The sequence below is a fragment of the Cenococcum geophilum genome (genome assembly GCF_001692895.1).
Source record: "Cenococcum geophilum 1.58 unplaced genomic scaffold K441scaffold_53, whole genome shotgun sequence".
NCBI lineage: Eukaryota > Fungi > Ascomycota > Dothideomycetes > Gloniales > Gloniaceae > Cenococcum > Cenococcum geophilum.
In genome coordinates, this window is record NW_027137611.1 from 856,783 (window position 1) to 878,485 (window position 21,703).

A 21,703-nucleotide genomic window follows, 5' to 3' on the forward strand; every position below is an offset into this window, starting at 1 on the left:
ATTCTCGGCATTCGTTCGTATTTATTAGCGGCTCTACAGCCGTACCTTGTATTAGTGGTAGGAGGTCTTAAAGCTTAAGTCGTCGTACGATTTGACGATACTATTCTTCGTAATTGCTCTCCCCTTTTAATGCAGGAACAGCCCTAAGGGAGCTGTGGTATTCCTTTTTCTGTACTGTGTCCGCCATAATATACAATTAACTGGTTTAACCGTATCGTGCGTGGCGTGTATTTGTATTTGTATTGGTTTGTTATGAATTTCTGTCGCACCGTGCCGGCTCCAAATTCGAGGGTTTATGGCTTCGTGTCGACTTAGTCAATTAGATAATAAAATGGCAGCTGATAGAGCTTTGATTGAAGCTGCAAGAGGGCTTATAACCTGTTAGGGCACTGAGTAGGCTGATGGAATGATACATATGATACTTTATGAGGAAGCTTAGGGGCTCGAAGGCCCCGAGAAGATATCTACACGATGGCCCGCGCGCTGTCACGTGACACGTCGCTGAGCTCAAAGAGACTGCCTAAGTACCCCCCCCTACCAATAAAACTTAATATTTATTACAAAATAAAGTATAAGGGATAGTGTAGCTTCTTCTATTAACTAGCCGACCTAGATTAATATATAATATATTAATCCCTTTTAATATTAGGTAAAACCTAAGTAAATAGTTATATAGCCGTAAGGTATGGGCGACCCTAGGGCAACTTAGGGGTAACTCGCCCGTAAGGTACGTGCGCTATATATACCTAGGGAAAACCCTTCCTACCTTACACACAGACTCCTCCTTTTCCCTTAAGGATTTGTCTCTGTATATACAATATACCCTATTATTCTATTATTAGACTCCCTATCTATATCTTTACCTTATATTTAAATCCTTACCAATCCCCTTAGGAGGATAGCCGGTTTAATTTTTCTATAATACCTCTAAAAAGAAAACCGACGCCTATACTTAATAGTAATACGCTAGCGATATAACTATAGAATGCCTTAGGATTTAGTGTAGATAAAACCGCTAGAAGTATACTAGTAGTATTTAAGTTACCTTTTAAACTTTAAAATAATTAGACATCTATAAATGCTAAAGACTAGTTTAACTTATATACCTAGGCTTAATAGGAGCTTAGTAAGGTTACTAGTATCTTACCTAATACCACTAATATAAAGGAGCTAGATAAGCTAGCTAAGAAAATAGCTAACTTACGGAGCATTATTGATTTAATAAAGCCCTCTCGTTACCTCTTTAGTAAAGAGTATAAGTTATATAGTAAACATATACGCCGATTAAATCTTAATACCCTAGTTAAGAAGTCACCACCTAATATTAGCGGTACTACTTAACAGCATTTTAACTGGTAGATTGCTGTAGTTAAAAACTAATTTAAGGTTAATGACGCTAACTACGACTATAAGTGACGTATGCGCTAGGCCATTAAAGGTCTTATAAAAGAAAAGATAATTGCCTAACTAGTTTATTGCTAGTTAGGTACTAAGGATAAAAGTCCTTTATTATAGGATAAGTTTAAAACTATGGTTTAAGACCAAATTAGAAACCCTATAGTAAGACGCTTTAATAACGCTATAATATACTATATAGCTATTATAAAGGAGAACTAGAGGTTTAACGTCTTTCTAGCCTATATACGTAGCTTAGAGGACCTCTTCTCTTATACCCCTTTTGTTAATCCTAAATAATAGGTAGACTTTTAGTTCTTATGGCTTCTAGCCTACTTATAAGCAGAGCTCTTTTACTAGAACTTCGCCTAACGGGCGAGAACTGCTAAAGACCTCTTTAACGAAATCCGCTATATAGAGTAATTGCTTAATACTACAAAGCTCGCGAAAGATCGCGTAAGTAGTAGTAGTAAATTATCGCGTATAAAGCGCGGTTGTAGTATAGGCTCTATAGAGTTAGGCTTAGGGAATAAAACCTAAAAAGGCAACGCTTTAGGTAAACTCCTAGGGAGATTACCTAAAAGCTAGATAGCTTAGAGGACCCCCTAGACGCTAGTGCTATATAGGCGAGTTAAAGGACCGTAGGTGGCTACTGTAAGGAATACTGGAAGCAGGCTAATAAAGAAAAGTTAGCTTAGGCTTCGGAAAACCTAAAGCCCTAGTAGCGCATCTTTTTTAACTACAACTAGGGCCTAATATAGAGGGAGAAAAAAAATGTATTATAGTATACGTTATAATAAATACGCCCTAGGGCAAAGTCCGCCTACGTACTTTATATAATAATAGGTACTAAATTAACCTTATTAATTAAGACGCCGTCTATAGGTTTAACCTACCTATACGCTACGCGCTACGTTTACGTAAACCTATTACACGTTTCCTTAATAGCAACTAGATAATAATCTAGAATGCTTATAATCTAACGGTTACTACTAGCGACTCCTATGGTACCCTTTATACTATCGGCTCGCAGACCTTTTAGGGCGGCTTATTTAATAGTTATAACATAGTTCTTAGATAGAATTAGCTCGCAGAAGCAGATTTATTAATTAGCTTCCGTTTTAGATAGTTTATCTAGGGTACTTTAGACCCTAGACACCTCTAAATAGTTACCCTTAACGCTCTCCTAATAGATATTAAGACTAGTAAAATAGTCTATTCGCTATAGCTAGAAGACTCCTTTTCTACGCCGGTTGTAAACATAATAGAGGACCTATTATTACTAGTAGCGAGTACCTATATAGACCCTTTAGACGTAAAGATACTAGTTATAAATATAGTAGAGGACCTACCGTTACTAGTAGCGAGTACCTATAGAGACCCTCCGGTGCTAGTACAGATCACCTATATATAAGGGGGAGGTAATTAAAACCCTAAAACTGTTAAGTATACTGTAGTAGAGCTATATATACTCTTAGTGCAAGCACACCTATAAAACGTATATTAGTTATACCCTTCTCTCTACTAGCTTCTAGAAGCACACTACTATATAATAGTTACTTTAACCTCCGTGGCCCCTAGCCTGCCAGATATATATAAGGAGGAAATTAATATCTTTTCTAATAAGCTAGCAAGTATGCTATTATAGAACTCTAAGTACGACTATACAATCGACTTAAAAGAAGGTAAGACACTACTATAAATGCCCCTCTATAACCTTATCACGGAACCCCACCGTAGGGGCCTCCATAGGAGAGCCCCATGCTCTCGCGTACACCTCGCGTACAGCTTATGTCAGCTACGCGTAGGTATATCACCTCCTTACGCCCTCGACCCTTACGATCGATCGCGTAACGTCTTGTAGACTCCTCGAATACATACGTCTTATAGCCACTGCCCCGTCCCGTGACATTACGTTACGCCTTTTTACTACCGACACCCAGCCTACAACCAATTCTACGTCTCTGTAATACTATAGGCGCTGCTAGAAGCAGCGTGCCTACGAGTTACCTTACTTTATACTTCTAAGGAACCTATAATAGTAAGACGATATTCCTTACTAGCTACTATATTAAACCCAAAGAACAATCTAATACCTACACTTAACCTACGACGCCAATTAATCCCAGGAGAATTCAATTTATTAGCCCTAGCCTTAACCCCTAAGGAGATAAACACTAATAATGTCTTATCTTTTATTGACTATATAACTACGGATAAGTAAGCGGAAGAGCTACTACCTATTAAAATTAAAATACGAGACGCTAAGACGTTTGTAAAAATAGTAGCACAAGAACCTAATAAATACTACCGCCTTTTATAGAACTACCACCTAAAGCTTATATAAGCCGAGATGCGTACTGCCTAAGATCGCGATATTATCTAAGACCTATAAGCTTGCGAGGCGCTCGCTAATAACACGCATTAAAAAACCGAAGACAACCTCCGCGTGTCTGAACGCGACGTCCAATAGTTAAAAAAGGCTGAGATCGCACTTATTGCTACGGTTACTAAAAGAGAAGATACAATTAAATACCTATAATCTCAGCTTAATGAGCACATTTATAACAACGCTAGACACCTCTCTACTATATATAACGCCACTTAAGTCTCTACGCCCCCAGCAACTTTACCTACTTAACGCTTAATAGAGAGTCAGCGCCAAGCAGCCTTACCTAATGGGAACCCCTACTAAAGCGATAACAAAAGCTATAACGACTAAACCTAAGCTGCCACTATAGGGTCTAATGTACGTTACCCTAATCCCCTAGTTTTCTAGGGAGACCGCAAAGAATACAGCTACTAGAAGATGCAAATCCGCGAGAAACTAACTTAGAGCGCCTGCCTTTTTCCTACAGAAGATACTAAGATTAGCTACATTATCGGGCGAATAAAGGGTATACTATTTAATAGACTCTTTGCCTAATGGGAAACTAATAGCCCCTAAAAGTGGCAGTCCTACTAAGAAGTCCTTAATAATCTCAACCTAATGTACCGCGATTACAACCTACTGGCCACCAACTAAGCTAAACTATATGCCCTAAAGATAAGCCCTACCAAATTATTTAACGAGTTCTATGTTAAATTCCAGGAATACACTAGAGCCCTTACCTAAGACGATACTAAAGACTAGGAAGATCTCCTTAAAAAAGTCACTTATTACCTTAGTTACGCAGCCGCTAGCCATAACTATAATAATGTTTATAATATGGTAGCAGCTATATAGAAGATTAAACAACGACTAAATTAGATCGCTACTGTAAACCTCTACCCGAAGACCTCCCTATAGAAGCCCTCCGGACCTACTAAACTACCGACGCCTACTACCCTAAGCAACACTACTAGTTTTAATATCAACCTTTCTATACTAACCTTCCTATAAAAGCTACTAGATAGAGAACGCGAGCTACTCCGGAAGCTAAAGCGTTGCTATAGATATTGTTAAGAAGGCTATTATAGCTATAGCCTAAACTGCCTAATGGCTAGGTTTAGTAGCCGCTGCCTAACACCTAATCTAGTACCTTGAATATTAAATACGTTGCTATATACCACTACCATATAAGATAAAGATGTAGTAATAGTGGTAGAGTCGGATACGGAAACGGAAAACGCCAAGTCCTAGCCCTAAGTCGTAGGTTAGGACGCCTTAATAATAAGGGGATCTACATATCGGCCTACTTAATAGATAACTTAGTAAAGATAAATAGACAAAAATAGATAGTTTTACCCATAATAGGAACTACTGCCAAAAAATAATATAAAAGCCGTTCTATAATTAATTGCGGAGCTACTAATAAATTTATAGATACCTAATTCGTGCGCACTTATAACCTACCTACCTTACCCCTTACTAAAGCCCGCGCCCTATAACTTGCTAACGGTAGTTATACCACATAGAAGATTACCCATATAGCACAACTCTACCTAGACATAAATGGGCACCAGGAAGAACTTTAGGCCTATATTATACCACTTACTAACTACCCTATTATCCTTAGAATGAACTGGCTTAAATAATATAACCCCGCCATTAACTAGAAAAAGAGAGAAGTAACCTTTAACTCTAAATACTATAAAGAGACCTGCCTAGGACATAGCCTAGCCGCCTCTATCTACTCCCCAGGATACTAACCTAAGGAACCCCTTATTACCCTACCTATAACTAACTACCACCACATAAGTACCGCGGTCTTCTACCGCATAGCATATAAGAAAGGCTAAACCATTACCGTAGCCTCCTAATTACGACTATATAAGCTTAATAAAGAACAGGACCACGTCCTCTATAGTAACAGGATAGACATAATTAACCTCCTAGAAAACGATGCCCCCACAGAACTCTACGGACTTTTACCTTTAGACTTTAAGAAGTTTATAAAGCTTAAAAAAGGACTTACCAACGAGGAACTCCGTAAGCTCCTCCCTAAGAGGTACCATAACTTTATTAACGTATACTTATAAAAGAGTGTAGATATACTCCCCCCACATCAACCTAATAACTATGCCATTAATATTAAATAAGGAAAAACGCTACCCTATAAGAGACCCTACCTAATATTAAAAAACAAACTTCTAGTTGTTAAAAAATATATTAACAAACACCTTAACAAAGGGTTTATTCGCCCCAGCATATCCCTAATAGCCGCCCCTATCCTCCTTACTAAGAAGCCAGAAGGAGGTATTTAATTCTATATTAACTATAGAGGACTTAACGCTATTACAATTAAGAACCGATACCCCGTACCACTTATACGTAAGACTCTTAAGCGGCTTAACTAAGCCAAAATCTATACCAAGCTCGATATTATCGCCGCCTTTAACCGCCTCTAAATACAAGAAGGTGACAAATAGAAAACCGCATTCGTATCGCGCTTTGGCCAATTCAAATATACTATTATGCCCTTTGGCGTATACAACGGCCCAGGCAGCTTTTAAAGCTATATTAATAACGCCTTATAGGATTACCTTAACGACTTCTGCTCTGCGTACCTAGACAATATACTTATTTACAGCAATAACCCTTTTAAGCATACTGAGCACGTTTAAAAGGTCCTATAGCGCCTTAGGGACGCAGGACTTTATATTAATTTAAAGAAGTGCGAATTCTTAGTTATAGAAGTAAAATACCTTAGACTAATTATTACTACTAAGGGTGTCCGTATGGACCCCAAGAAGGTATATATAATTACTAAATAGCAAACCCCTAACTGCATTAAAGACGTATAAGCTTTCCTTAGTTTCGCTAACTTCTATTAAAAATTTATATATAACTTCTCGGGTATTATAGCACCACTTATAGCAATAATGCGAACAAAGGGCCTTTCCGTAAAAGGAAGAAAAACATATCTACGTTTTATCTGGACGCCTAAATGCGAGAAGGCGTTCTAAGACCTTAAAGATACTTTTACCAAAGCACCTATCCTAGCTCACTTTATACCAGGACGATAACTCTATCTTAAGACTAACTTCTTAGACTACGTTAACGTAGGCGTCCTCTCCTAAATAGGCAACGACGGTCTCCTTTACCTAGTCGCATTCTATTCATCTAAGCTTATACTATAAGAATATAACTATAAGATCTATAATAAGGAACTTCTCGCGATTATATAAGCGTTCGAGGAATTCTAACTAGAACTCTCCTTAGTAGAACCTAACTAGCCAACTAAAGTCCTTACGGATTATTGCAATCTTAAGTACTTTATAACTACGAAATAGCTAAACTAATGCTAAGCACGCTAGAATAAGTTCCTTTCTAGTTTTAACTTTAAAATTATATATAGGCCAGGAGTATAAGGTACTAAGCCTAATAGCCTAACATGCCGCTTATAAGACCTTCCTTAGTCTAAAGATAACCCCTATAACTAGTTCTAATAACAGACGATCCTAAAAGCACGGAATTTGGCCCTAGGTATACTACCTACAATAGAGCCAACTATACCTCAGCTCCACACTATAGAACTAGAATTACCTCCCGAAATTAACGAGCTTATTACCACGGTATATAACACCTCTATTAACCTATTACTGCATTAACTTATTACCGTAAAGACCGCTAGCGCCCGTACGCTACCAACTAAACTTTAAAGCTTAAGCTAGATTAATATAGCAGCCTTAAAAGTAAAAAAGAATAGGCTCTATTATAAAGGCCGTCTATTCGTCCCTAACTTAGAAAATCTATAACGGCAATTAATCTAAATGGCCCACGACCTCCGATTAAGCGGCTACCTAGGTAGAGAAGGAACCTATAAGCTTCTTAGCCGATACTACTTCTGGCCTAAAATAATAGACTTAGTTAAACGCTTTATAGGCGCCTGCCACGGTTATAAGCGCGCTAAGGCCTTTAATATAAAGTACTAAGGACTACTGCACCCTCTACCAGTACCCATATAACGATGGGTAGATATCGCTATAGATTTCGTTGTTAACCTACCACCCTATAAGCGACATAGCCGTACCTATAAGAACATCCTTATAATAATATACCGACTTATAAAAAAGCGCTACTACGTTCCAACCGAAGGCGTAGCCGTTAGCGACGTTACTAACACCTTCCTTTGCGAAATCTACCGATTACATAGGTTACCTAACTTAATTACGTCTAACTAAGGCACATAGTTTGGCTCTAATATATAGAGACGAATCTGCTAATGCCTTGGCATCTCTATTAAGATATCTATATCCTTCTACTACAAAACTGCTAGGCAACCAGAAAACGCTAATGCTAGCATAAAAGCGTACCTATAACAGGTAGTCGCCTATAGTTAAGATAACTGGGTAAATTACCTCCCACTAGGTGAATTCGCAGCGAATAACTATGTCTTAACTACTACAGGACTTACCCCGTTTTTCGCGAATAAGGGATATTACCCTTAATCCGGCATTAGACTTGCTAATAAGCAAGCAAACCCCTGCTTGCTTGCTTGCTTGCTTGTCTTAGCAGGAAGTAAGCAAGCAAGCAAGAAGACCTTATTTGGGCAATTAAGCAAGCAGAGGAAGGCCTTGCTTGCTTGCTTGCTTATTAATTGCTTGTATATAGTTAACTTAGTAGTAGCGGTAGTTGGTGATAGACCTTTGGTGTTTTCGGGGTTAATTTCCGGTGTCCAAAGTAATGCAAATAGTGCAAATAAGCCCTTTTAGGCAATCGCTAAGCCTATTTAAAACGTTTTTCCGCGCCAACTAAAAGTCTCGCGTAGCTTATAGTAAACAATAAATGCCTTTCTATTTTTATCCACCACTAACTCCACTAATTCGATAGAACCCGCTTAGCCATTGCTATGGCTATAATATAGGACCTTACCAACGCGAACGTAAGCGCGATAGCCGCAGAAAACCTACCAACCCCTATAATTCCACCGTTAGAAGTCGCCGCACCTAACAAGCTTATAAACGACGATAATGTTAATAATTATAACGGCATTAACTAAAAACGACTATTAGATCTTTAAAAGCCTTATTATAGCTTAAAGCGGACGCCTAGCTTTATCTATAAATACGGGTACAGATACTAAAGTTGGGTAAAGCTAGAGTAAATTATTTTTATCTGCAAGTACTGCCACTAATATAAAATTATTGACTGCGGAGGCCCTGGTCGTTATAATATATTAAATGCTAATACTGCTGCTTAAACGTATCTTGCTAAAAATACTCTTGGCTATAGATATAACAAAAACGGAAAGATTATATTAAAGAAGCGTGGGTAAACTGTTCTTAAGCATCTCTAGGCTTTAGGTTAATACGTCTCTTAAGAAGCTGCCAACGCAATTATTAACGGCTTTAATGCATCTATATTTAGGCAAGCAGCTATTAATTGGCTTACTAAAAACAACTACCTACTACGAGAGTTTAAAACCCTATCTTTCCGCCATATAATACGAATTGCAAATCCTAAGGCTAAGCGCGTACTCTAGCTCAATTATTAATCGGTGGTAGACTATATACTAGCCGACTACGAAGTATACCTCCCCTCTATTACTAAGGCTCTTGCTGCCGCTAGATTACTCCTATATATATCCTTTAATGGCTAGTAGACTCCTAATGGCAAACTTGCTCTTACTGGCGTGTATATATATTACCTTAATAAGGAAGGCCGTGTAGTGGACTATATGCTCGCTCTACCCGCGTAGCTTAGCTAGCACTTAGGAATCAACTACGCGGAAGTTATTAGTAACGTCCTTAATATGTTTAAGATTATAAAGGAGCGGCTTAATTACTTTGTTACTAACAACGCCCGTATAAACGATACTTATTTAAATTATCTAGTAGTTAAATTCGGCTTTAATAAGGCCTATAGGCGCGCGCGCTGCGCTTACTATATCCTAAATCTAGTTACTTAGCAGCTTATATTTGGAAAGGATAAAGAAGCTTTTAAAAATGAGGATGCAAATATACTAAAAGAAGAAGAGTTCCTAGAGCAGTAGCGGAAGGAAGGACCGCTTAGAACACTTTATAACCTTATTAATTTAATTAATACGCCTTAGCTTATGTAGCTATTTAAGTAATATTAAATTAATAAGAATATGCCTCTACAGAACGGCTTCCGAATTAAGTAGCTTATTAAGCCCGTTAAAACCTAGTGGAATAGCTACCACGTTGCCTTTAAACGAGCTACTGAGCTCTAAGCGCCTCTTAATTTATTTACTTAGTACTAGATTACAAAGTACGAAAAGGAAACAGCCTCCCTTAGATCTAAAGGCAAGAAGGTGCCTAAGCCTCGCCGCTATATTGCCGTTGGCGGCTTAAACGTATATAATTGGTTAATTATTAATAAATATATAGAGATTCTTAGCCCTCTTAAAGAAGCTACGAGCTTAGTGGAAGGTAGAGGTAAGGCTAGTAAACACGGCGTGATTTAGGAGGTTATTCCTACGTTTAATTGGCTGCTTAGAGTCTTTAAAGAAAAAAAGAATTGCGTCTCTAAAGCTATAATAGAGGACTATCCGAATTAGGAAGCTATTAAGAATTATTTTATAATTAATATAAACGTAGCCTAGGTAAAGCTAAATAATTACTACCTTAAGCTTAATAATACTCTAGTATATTACGCAGCAGTCCTTTTATATTCTTATTTTAAGCGCTTCTACTAAAACGCGTGAAAGGATAGGCCTAATTGGATTATTAGCGGCGACGCTACCTTTTAAACTCTCTAGCTTTAGTATAAAGATTATCCGCTACCTTTATTAGTAGAACTAGAGACACCGCCTCTAAAGCGCGTGCGAGCCTCCGCCGGTTGTAAAAGCTATATTAATGCCTACTCTAGTGCCTTAATACCAAGCTAGATAGCTTATAAGGACGAGTATACACGGTGGAAGTTGCTTAATCCTCTATTAAAGGAACACCCGTTAGCCTAGGATCTAATTAGGTATTAGTAGTAGATATAAATTAAGTTTCTATGCCTTGCCTAGTTCGCCTTTAATATACTAACTATACTAGCTATAAGCGTAGATTATAAGCAAGGATTTAGTAAAGCTAGTAATCTATTAGAGCCTTGTTGATCTAGGTTGCAACTAATAATAATTGCTGCTCTATAATGCACGCGTTCTTAGAAGAAGATAGGCTATAAGAAGGCCGCTAGGAAAGGCAGTAAGTCTATTAATTTATACAAAGCTAATAGCTGATAAAGGAGTAGCTGCTATACCTACTTCCTCTACTACCTCCCAATCCTCTATACTATACCAAGATCATAATATACGCGCTGCCTTTACCGCATCTACCTTATAAACTGCCTCCGAACAGTGCAAACGAGCTTATACTACAATTGATTGATAGTAGACGGGCTTAGTGGGCAATACACTGCTGGGGGGCGAAGCCATAGCGGATTTTCTATAGAACCTCAACTTTAAATTCTAGACTGTCTTGGCAAGTAATAAACAAGCAAGCAAGCAAGCAGATATGATTTAAGGCTAATAAGCAAGCAAGCAAGCAAAGGGCTTCTAAATCGGGCAATCAAGCAAGTAGAGGGGTGTTTTGCTTGCTTGCTTGCTTATTAGCAAGTCTGTCCGGCATAGAACCACCAGAACCTATTAATAAGAAACTGCCATATGGAAAACGCCTTAAGATACTACTTGCCAACCAGCATGCAGACCGTATAAAAAATCTACTTAACTACTGCAAGGGAGAAATGGCCTGGGCTTAAGTAAAGTAGGCCTACTTCGCCGACCGTTATAGAACGCCACCACCGGAGATGCGTGTTGGCGACTGGGTATAGCTAGATACACGTAATATCTCTACATAGAGGCCTATAAAGTCACTTAATTATAAGAACCTCGGCCCCTACCTAATTAAATAAGTCATTAATAGGGGAGCCGTATACAAGCTAGAGCTCCCGCCTGCCCTAGCCACCCGCGGGATATAGCCTATATTTTACCCATAGCTACTACACCTTTACTAGCCTAACCCTTTACCGGGGCAGATATAGCCTAAACCCCCACTAGTACTAATCCGAGATGAGAACGAAGATGAGAACCACGAGGAGTGGACCGTTAAATAAATTATTAACTCTAAATACTTTGGCAAAGGCAGAGGACGACGGCTCTACTACAGAGCTATATACACAGGATTCGACATAAACTAGCCAGAATGGCAACTATAGGAAGACTTCGAAAATGCAAAGGATCTAATTAGCGACTTTTACCACGTGAACCTATAGAAACTGGGCCTAAGCAGAGATTTTATATCTAATCCTCTATGGGAGCCCTTATAGAGTTAAACCGTTATATATTACTATATAGGGGCAAATTGCCGTTAGATTACCGTTAGATTGCGGTAAAGTGTAATTACGTAACCGGAATATCGTTAAGATATCTAGGAACTTTAACTAGTGGTCGAAGTTGTCTAATTAGTCGGATTCTTAGATGCTAAGCCTTATTACATAACGTTGTTTTAAGCCTTTAGCGATACCCCCCTTTTCTTCTTTTCTATACCCTAAGTGTCCCTTCTATATATATATAGTAACCACAGCGTCGCCGGAGCTCCGCCTCTATAGGAGGGGGGGTAGTGTTACGGAACCCCACCATAGGGGCCTCTATAGGAGAGCCCCGTGCTTTTATATACACCTTGCGTATAGCTTATATCAGCTACGCGTAGGTATATCACCTCCTTACGCCCTTAACCCTTACGATCAATCGCGTAACGTCTTGTAGACTCCTTAAATATATACGTCTTATAGCCACTGCCCTGTCCCGTGATAAACCTCTTATAAAAAGAGTTATAGATCTTATAAGAGTACCTAGATAGTACTCTTGAAAAGGGCTAAATTAGGCCTAGTAAGTCGCCTACTAGAGTGCTTATCCTCTTTATACTAAAAGTAGACGGTATAATATAGCTATACGTTAACTATAGACGCCTAAACAAGATCACGATTAAGAATTGGTACCCCCTACTACTAGTTAGCGAACTTTTTAATAGGCTTAGCTATACAAAGATCTTTATAAAGCTAGATCTTTATAATACATACTATAGGATTTATATTAAAAAGGGAGATAAATAAAAGACCGTATTTAAGACACGCTACGGTCACTTTAAGTACTTAGTAATGCCCTTTGGTCTTACTAAAGCCCCTATAACTTTTTAGAGCTATATTTATAAAGCTCTAAAAACCCTAGTAGATACTATCTATATAGTTTACCTAGATAATATTCTTATCTACTTAAATAACAAGGACAAGCACGTCGAGTACGTTAAGTAGGTACTGCAACAGCTTTGCGCTTAGGGCCTATACGCCAAACTATTAAAATATATCTTTTATACTAAGAACGTTAAGTTCCTAGGCTTTATTATTACCTTTAAGGGTATTATAATAGACCCTAACCGCGTAAAAGCTATTAAGAAATAGCCTAAGCCTAAGTCCTATAGGGATATCTAGGTCTTAGCTTTACTAACTTCTATAGGCAATTTATCTAGAACTACTTAAATACTATATATCCCCTATATACATATCTTATATAGGTATATTATAACCCAATATTAGATAGGGAGAAGAAGCAAAAGCGTAAGTTAAAAGGGCTTACTAAATAGTATTAACCTTGGTCCTAGCCCAATAATATATAGTAGGCGTTCTATAAGCTACGCGCTACATTTATATAAGCTTCTTTACTTTACTACTTTAACCCTAATCTACCCCTAATAGTAATTACTAATGCTTTTAACTATATCTATAGTGGTATACTTCTACAGCCTTTAGGGTAAAGAAATTAACTCCACTGGCACCTAATTACTTATTATAGTTAGAAGCTTACTAGCCTAAAAGTTTAGTATAATGCGCATAATAAAGAACTACTCGCTATAGTGTAATACTTTAAGACGTGGCGCTATTACCTTAAATATGCCGCGTATATAACGCGCGTACTCTGCAATTATAATAATCTTAGGTACTTTATAACCACTAAGAGCTTATCTACTTATTAGGCTTAGTATGCTAAGGAACTAGCTAAGTTTAATTTTAAGATTAAATATAAGCTAGGTAAAGTAAATCCCGCTAATATACTATCCTAGCGCCTGGATTATGCTAAAGGCTTTAAAGATAGTAGTAAGAGAATAATCCTTAATACTATGCTACCTATATTATAGTAAAAGTTGCGGGTTATAGGCCTTATAGGCGGCCCTAATGTTACTATACTAAACTAGTAAGTAGTGTGGGAGGGTACGACCTCTCTAAGATGGGAAAGTCACAGTGCTGTTAGTCTGTCTGTCGGTCGGTTGGTCGGTTAGTTAGTTATAATTAGTCAGTAAGAAAGAAAGAAAAGAGTGTATTTCCAGTAACTGGTAAGGTCGTGATATGTATATGTATATAATAGAGGGAAGAAGGAAGGAAGCCGAAGGCTCTATAAATATAGGAAAATGCTAAGACAGTAGGCGACGTCCAATCTACACTATTATATACCTCCCCCACCAAGAACGTTGTCCCCTAACGTTCTACAATATAAAAGAATAGCAAAACGAGAGTATAGCAAAAGCAGAATAGACAAAGGAAAGCATATCCCTAAACGAATGCGGGTAACTATATCCTTAGCCTTCCTATAGAACTATTCTATAGTGTCCCTCCGTTACCCATAACTAAGATCCGATTTTCCTATTGGTAGTAACTAGGATAGTAGTAAACTAAAAATAATAACGGCAGCAGTAACAGCAGTAACAGTAGTAATAGTAATAGTAGCATAAACAGTAATAAAAGCAGACAGTTAGCGTGGTAAAATAAAATAGAACAGTCGGCGGTAGAGCACTCGGCAGAAGAGCTTGGTAACAGTTAGTAAGCAGTAGGATATCCAGCAGCAGAACTTTTGGTAGTAGAAATCTCGGTAGCGGCAGACGGTCGGTAGTAGTTGGTTGGTAGCAGTCGGTTAATATAGCAGTAGCAGTAGCAGCAGTGACAGAACGGTTAATGGTAGTGGTCGGTAGCAGTTGGTTAGAGGCGGCTAGTTAGAACGGCGGCGGCGGGGCGATTAAAACGGTAGGGTACAGCGGTCGGTAGAGCAACAGCAGAAAGATCCAGTAGATCTAGCAGTAAAATAGATCCAGCAGCGGTATAGATCTAGAACAGTAGAGACAAAGCAGTTGGTTAAGACAGCAAGGACGAAATAGCTGAACGGAATAGTAACAGTAGCAGCGGTAGCGGTAGGGCAGTAGATCAAGGTAGTAGAGGCTCTAAATTAACTCGATCGTTCCGTTAGTCGTTTAATATTAAAACTCTGCATCTGGCTCTACATCGGTCTACATTATACGCAGCTTCTTAGTTAAGGCTCCGCCCGTGGCTTCGCATTAGGCCCTGTATTATCAGGCTTTACGTCCGCATCATTCTGCATCAGGCTGTGCATTAGTAGCTCAGCATTACATACTCTGCGTTTGTGTTCGCACCCGTGGTTCTAGAACGTCGACTAGCGATGCTTCCGATAATCTACCAACTGTGTACTGATTTCCTATACAGGCCTAGTCTCTATGTACGTGTCTACGTACGTGCCTTTATGCCTGCTTTAACGGCTAGACGAAGACTGTCTAATTAGTCGGCGACGACGTACTGCAACTAATCGTTCGGTTGTTCGATTAAGGTAGAAAGTTGGCCCGGTCAAAGGCTCTAATTGTCCTGATTTAAATGCGGAGACAGCGTTTAGCTGATCTAGACTTAATAAGGCCCTGGCTTGACTTAAGGTGTCTTCTGCTGTACGTACGACCCGGGCCCTGCACCGTAGGTGTTCGGTTAAGCTCCCATGCAGACATCCGATCGGAGCTCCATATCCGTAGACAATCGATCAAGGCTCTGGCTGTGCAGTCGCTCGGTTAAAGCTCTGTATCCACGCAGTCAATTAAGGCTCTCGGTATCCTCCAGACGTCTAATCCAGAGACCCGTCTTAAGACTTCCTTCCTTATAAGCATAGACGGCAGCTTCCAGTAGACCATTTTCGCGGGCCCGGTGCTTTTCTAGGACGCCTTTTGTAGCTACCTTCTTCCCTTTCTAGGCCGTCATTGCTTTTGACTTTTTTGGCATATCCTTGGGCCTTTACGGCTGCTTCTTTGCCCCCGCTACTGGCAGTACGCTCGCGTATCCTTGATCTTCTTCTAGCTTAAGAACCTTCTTAGGATTGTCTTCTGCTTCTAGTCTCTTAATTACTATCCTGCTGACTCCATACTTCGTCCAAGTCATCCTTTAAAACCATCCGGTGGCAGCTTCTCGGCTGTTATAACTACCTCCGTTGTATATCCCTTGTCCTTATGTCTATAATACAGCCCTTTCGTCAAGACGATCTTTAAGAAGTGCTAGCTCCTACACGTCTAATTCCTGTTCCCCTTATAATCCTTAACAAAGTCCTTTACTAGCTTAGCCAGATATAGCTCGGTCCTGTCTTTAGTTACATAAGGATGGCTTAGGTTTATCGTGGTTAGATATACCCTATATACGATCTCTTACAGAGTATCTTTGTTAGTATCTCTTCGTATACTGCTTATTTTCCAATATCATGCTACTGCCTTTATATAGGTCTCTTCCTTACCGCGGTATCCGTTCTCATCATACAGCTGGCGCAGAACTGAATTCGGATAGCAGTAGTAGTCGTGCTGCGATTAGTTATGCTGCAATCAGTCGTCGTTTAAATAAGGAATAAGGTCGGCCCGGCCGAAGGCTCTAATTTAATAACATTCGACTAATTTAATTCAGTGACGGCGACGTGCTGACATCAAGGCTCTGGCTTAATTCCACTCCTTAACCAGTCGTGGCTTCTACGCAGTCATTCAATTGATTAAGGTTTTCGTGCAGTCATTCGATCAAGGCTCTACGTGCAGCTCTGCGTGCAGCTCTGCGTCTGGCTCTACATTATACAATCAGCTCTACATCCGTGCAATTAATTAAGGCTCTAGGTATCTATTCTTATCATGCAGCTGCATTATCGAATTCCAGGGGCGGTGTAGAGTTCTGCCGGCTCTATTGCTAAATAGACCAATTAGGATTTTCTATCCCCGGGATAGAAAATCGCTATTGGCTTAGTAACAGGCGGTAAGCTAAACTAACATCTCTGCAGTAGGTCGTCGCGACTAACGCGTCTTAATGTGTTGCGATTAAGAAAATAAACAAGGAAAGGAGCTTTAGGAAATATAGTAAATAAGTAAACAAATAGAAATCTTTTATACGTTACCTGCGCCCCCTCCCCTACCTTAGAACTTAACTATCCCCTAGTTAAACATCCTACACCTATAGCGGAGCCTACTACGTGTTAAAATAGGTATAGTTTAATGATTATTTTTATTAAGCATATATTTCTAAGAGGGTGGGGAAGCGACAATTATATAGAAGAGTGTTAGAGGTTCCACCTAATAAGAAGCAATACACGCTAACTAGAACCCACTTTAACAGCCCCCCTTAAGCTGAATATAGGTAATAATATAAAGGTCACAAGAGACGTTAATATCTCTCTAAACCTAAAGCATCTCTAAATGCATAGAATGCATCTTTTAGCAGCGCCTTAGTGAAACTATTAGCTATTTATCGACTTATTTATATGTATTCTAGCTTAATATTTTTATCTATAACCTTCTCCCAAATAAAGTAATATCGGAGAGCAATATGCTTAGTTTAAGCGTAAAACTTAGGGTCTTTTATAAGAGCAATAGCACCTTAATTGTTGGCGTAAATAATTATTGCGTAAGGGGATTTGTTAGTTAGAGATAGTTTTTAAAGAAGTTATCATAACTAAATAGCTTCTTTTACTGCAACTATCTGTGCTATATACTCTGCTTTACAGGTTAAAAGTACCACCGTAGGTTAGCGCTTTAAGGACTAGCTAATCGCACCGCTTTTAATATTAAATATAAATCCTAATATTAATCTTTAAGTTTCTAAGTTATCTGCCTAGCTAGAGTCTATAAACCCCCAAAGCGCTTATATCTCTCCTTAGAGGACAAGTTAAAGGTTAAGTGTGCTATATAAGTAGGAAAGTATTTAAAGAACAGCTTGTATATAAGACTTATCAGGATTAGAAGTAAAGTAACTAATAAGGGAGATAGCGAAGGTAATATTAGGTTAAGTACCGAGCATAGTATATATTAGGGTGCTAACTAGCGATTGGTATTAAGTCTTAAATATAGAGTTAGCCTAATAATCTGCTGCCGCTGGTTAAAGACGAGAGGTTCTTATTAGCGTAAGGTAAGGGGAACAGTTCTAAAGACTAGCGCTATAAATAGCCTCTTTAAGGTAAGAGAATTGGCTAAGCCGTAGTTTACGGAGTTGTTAATCTTAAGTTACTTTTATACCAAGGTAATAAGTAATAGGGCCTAGATTAGTTATGCTAAAGCGTCCACTAAATTAAGCTTTAATAATCTTAATGTTAATAATATCTGGTCTAATAAGTAGGAGGTTGTTAACGTAGACTGCGATATATATAGAACCTTTGGCGAAGACTAAAGAGTTAGAGTTAAGGGGTTTAAAACTAGTATCTATAAGGAACTCCGAGAGCGTTTAATGCCAAACTTAAGGCGACTATTTAAGACCGTAAAGTGCTTTATTTAGATAATAAACCCATCTAGTTCTATTATTAAAACCTTTAAGTTAATTAACGTAGATTTTCTCCTTAACGCTTCTATAAAGGAAAGCGGTCTTAACATCTATTTGTTTAATCTTAAGGTCTTATATAGCTGCGATGGCAAAGAGCGCTTTATAGCTTATAGGTTTCACAACAGACGCGAAGGTTTTATTAAAGTTAACCCCAGCTTATTATTTATAACCCTTTACCACCTACCTTGCCTTATATTATATAATTCTTCCTTTACTATCCCACTTGTGCTTAAAAACCTATTAGGCGTTAAGAACTTTATAATTAAGAGGTTAGTTAATAAGTATCTAGGTGTTATTTGCTTTATAAAAGCTAATTTTATCTTTACTAGTAGAGTACTATTTATTATTATTAATGTTAAGGGTAGATTGTTTCCATAACTTTGGCTCGTAAGGTTTAGCTATAGGGGAGTTGCTAAGTATAGCGTAGAGGTATTTAAAGGAAGGGGTTAAGAAGTGGGTAAGCGCTAAGAATGCTGTAATAGGCAGGTTTTCTCTAATATTGACAGAATTGCGATACTTAAGAGGTAGTTAAGGCCCATTAATAGCTGCTAGACGTTTTAACTTCCGTAAGGGTATCTTATTAGTAGTAAGGCGCTTTAATTTTTAAGCTTTCTTAAGGAGCTGTTTCTCTTCTTAATGCTATTTACGTTAGGTAGCATAATTAGGTAGAGCTTCTTCTCCCTTAAACCAAGCGTTAATATCTAGAGTATTAGAGTTGTATTTAATATGTTATTCTTAAATTTAACGCTTATTACTACCAGGAACTATTAAAATAGTTTCTTAGAAGTAGATAGCTAAGGCACGTATAAGCTGTCCTATCTCTTTATCTTGAATTTAAATGATATATTTACCCTTAAAGCTAATAAGGTTCTCTAATCTTGCCTTCTTATCTATATAAGAGCTAAACTTCTTCTAACTACCGGCCCTGTACTAGATATCGCACCTAAAGGTGCGAATCTAGGAGTAATTAAAGACTTCGCCTTGCTCTATTTTGTAGGGGGTTTATATTTCTAACGATTTAATAGGGAGGATATTTTATATAAAGTTAGCGTACTTAACTGCTTCTAGCCAGAAGTTCTTAGAAAGTAAGCAATTATTTATAAAGGTAAAGGCTCGGTTATATATTATGCGATTAAGTCGTTCTAAGGCTCTATTTTATTATTAACTTTCTAGGGTTAAGTATAAGAACTAAATTCCCTTGTTTATAAGTTCTAGCTAAAAAGTATATCTAAGATATTCTCCTCCGCCATTACTATATAGCCGTAAAATAAGACTTCCTTATTATTTAACCTTTACTTAATATTATTAAAAATAGAATAGGACTTTAGCCTTATACTTTATTAGGTAGACTTTACTTATTTTATTAACTTTATTTTAGAAAGTAACGAAATATCTTAATCCATTATAGCTAGCTACTTTTATAGGTCCTTTAATATCAGAGAATATAACTTTGTGAGGCTTAGTATCGTAGTTAATAAGAGAATCCTAATATATAATATTGTGTATTCTGCCACATAGGTAGGCTTTATAGGTGCAGTTATAAAGGTCTAGTAAGTAAGTAAGGTTTATCCCTTTTAATATTCTTTAGAGCTTTTATAAGTTCTAGGGGCTAATATAACCGAGCCTTTTATACTATAACCTCTTGGCTAGGTTTTGTAAGCTGCTATATAATATATAGCTGGTTTAATAGCCAACTGCAAAGGCTATAAGCCCTTCTTAATAGTCGGCCTAAGTATAAAGAAAGAAGAGGCCGGACTTGCGAAATGCGTAAGCTATAAGCTTTAAGTTGTAGAGAAAATCGCATCTAAGGTTAGATAGATAAAAATAAACTTAATTATTAATAAGCTATAAACCAGATACTAGGTTGGCTTGTAAATTAGGGATATAAAAGACGTTAGTAAAAATAAGCTCTCTCTTAACTTCTAAAACTATAAGTCTTAGGTATATATCTCCCTTTCCTATTAACTGGAGACACATTTCTCTAATTCCGGAGATAATAATCTTCTTATTAGCTTAAAGATCTTAATAGGTAATAAATAGCTCTTTTAACTAAAATATGTACTAAGTATACCTAGTATTAATAATAATTACAGAGGAGAGGTTAATATTTAGTTTAGCTATAAAATAAAGTTGTCTAGTAAGCTTAGAGGTATAGAAGTAAGGAGGAATGCAAATAATATAGGGAACCCGCCACTGATAGGTAATAAGGTATAGTTGGCGAAGTAAGTTACATATAAAGTAGCGTAAGTTCTTTTATAGGTTATATACATAGGCTAATAGTTTCTATGCTAATAGTAAAGGTTAAAGGGCGATCTATATAAGCAGTAAAAGACTATAAAAGAAGAATAATATGCCAGCTATAAAGAGTTTAAAGGGAATAAATAAAAGATAATATAAGAGTGGATGGATCTATGGTGAAGAACGTCTAATATAATCGGAAATACGGGAGTTTTAGCCACGATTATTAAGGTATAATTATAGCCTAGTTAGCTTGCTATAGAGTTAAAGCTTTTATAGCCACCTTATTTATTACTAGACTATAATTAATTAAATAGCCATTCCTATATATTACCTTAACTTAGTAAAAGGCTTACCATTTATTATTATTATTAATAGTACTATAGGTAATAATACAGATCCTAATAAGGAGTTACTCTAATAGGCTTTTCGTTATTTTCTAAAGTCCCTTCTATAAGTAGAGCGCGTATTTATCTCTGCGGCTTTTTTAGAGTTTTCCTTTTACTAGATCTCCTTTAAGTGGGATTAAAGAATCTAGCATCTGTCTTCCTAGTAGCTAGCGCGTTTATATGGCCTGCAATACAGTCTATTATATTGTTATTGGCCTTACTAATTGTAGTACTGCTAGTAGTAAGAGGCTTAATTTATATATGCTTAGAAAGCTACTAGTTAACTTTAGAGTATAAGTTGCTCTTATATATAGGTAAGGCCCTAAACTTTTAAGAGAGTAAGGGTCTCGTTAGTAAGGGAGTATATAAGGTAGAACGATTCTTACTAGCTATTAAAAGTAGGACCAAGACTATTAATAAACTTAAAAAGTAGGTCTATTCGGTCTATAGTGTGGTTTTAGGTCTTAAGGTCTAAGTATATCTTCTTAAATTTAATAACGTATTCTTTAACGTTCTTACAGTTTATAAGAGTAAGGTTTCGCTATTTAGCGCATATTTTAGCGTATATTACGTCTCCTTTTAGCTTAAATTCCGCGTATAAAATTTCTATTATATCCTTAATTTTAATATAGTCTTTAATAAGGTTCTA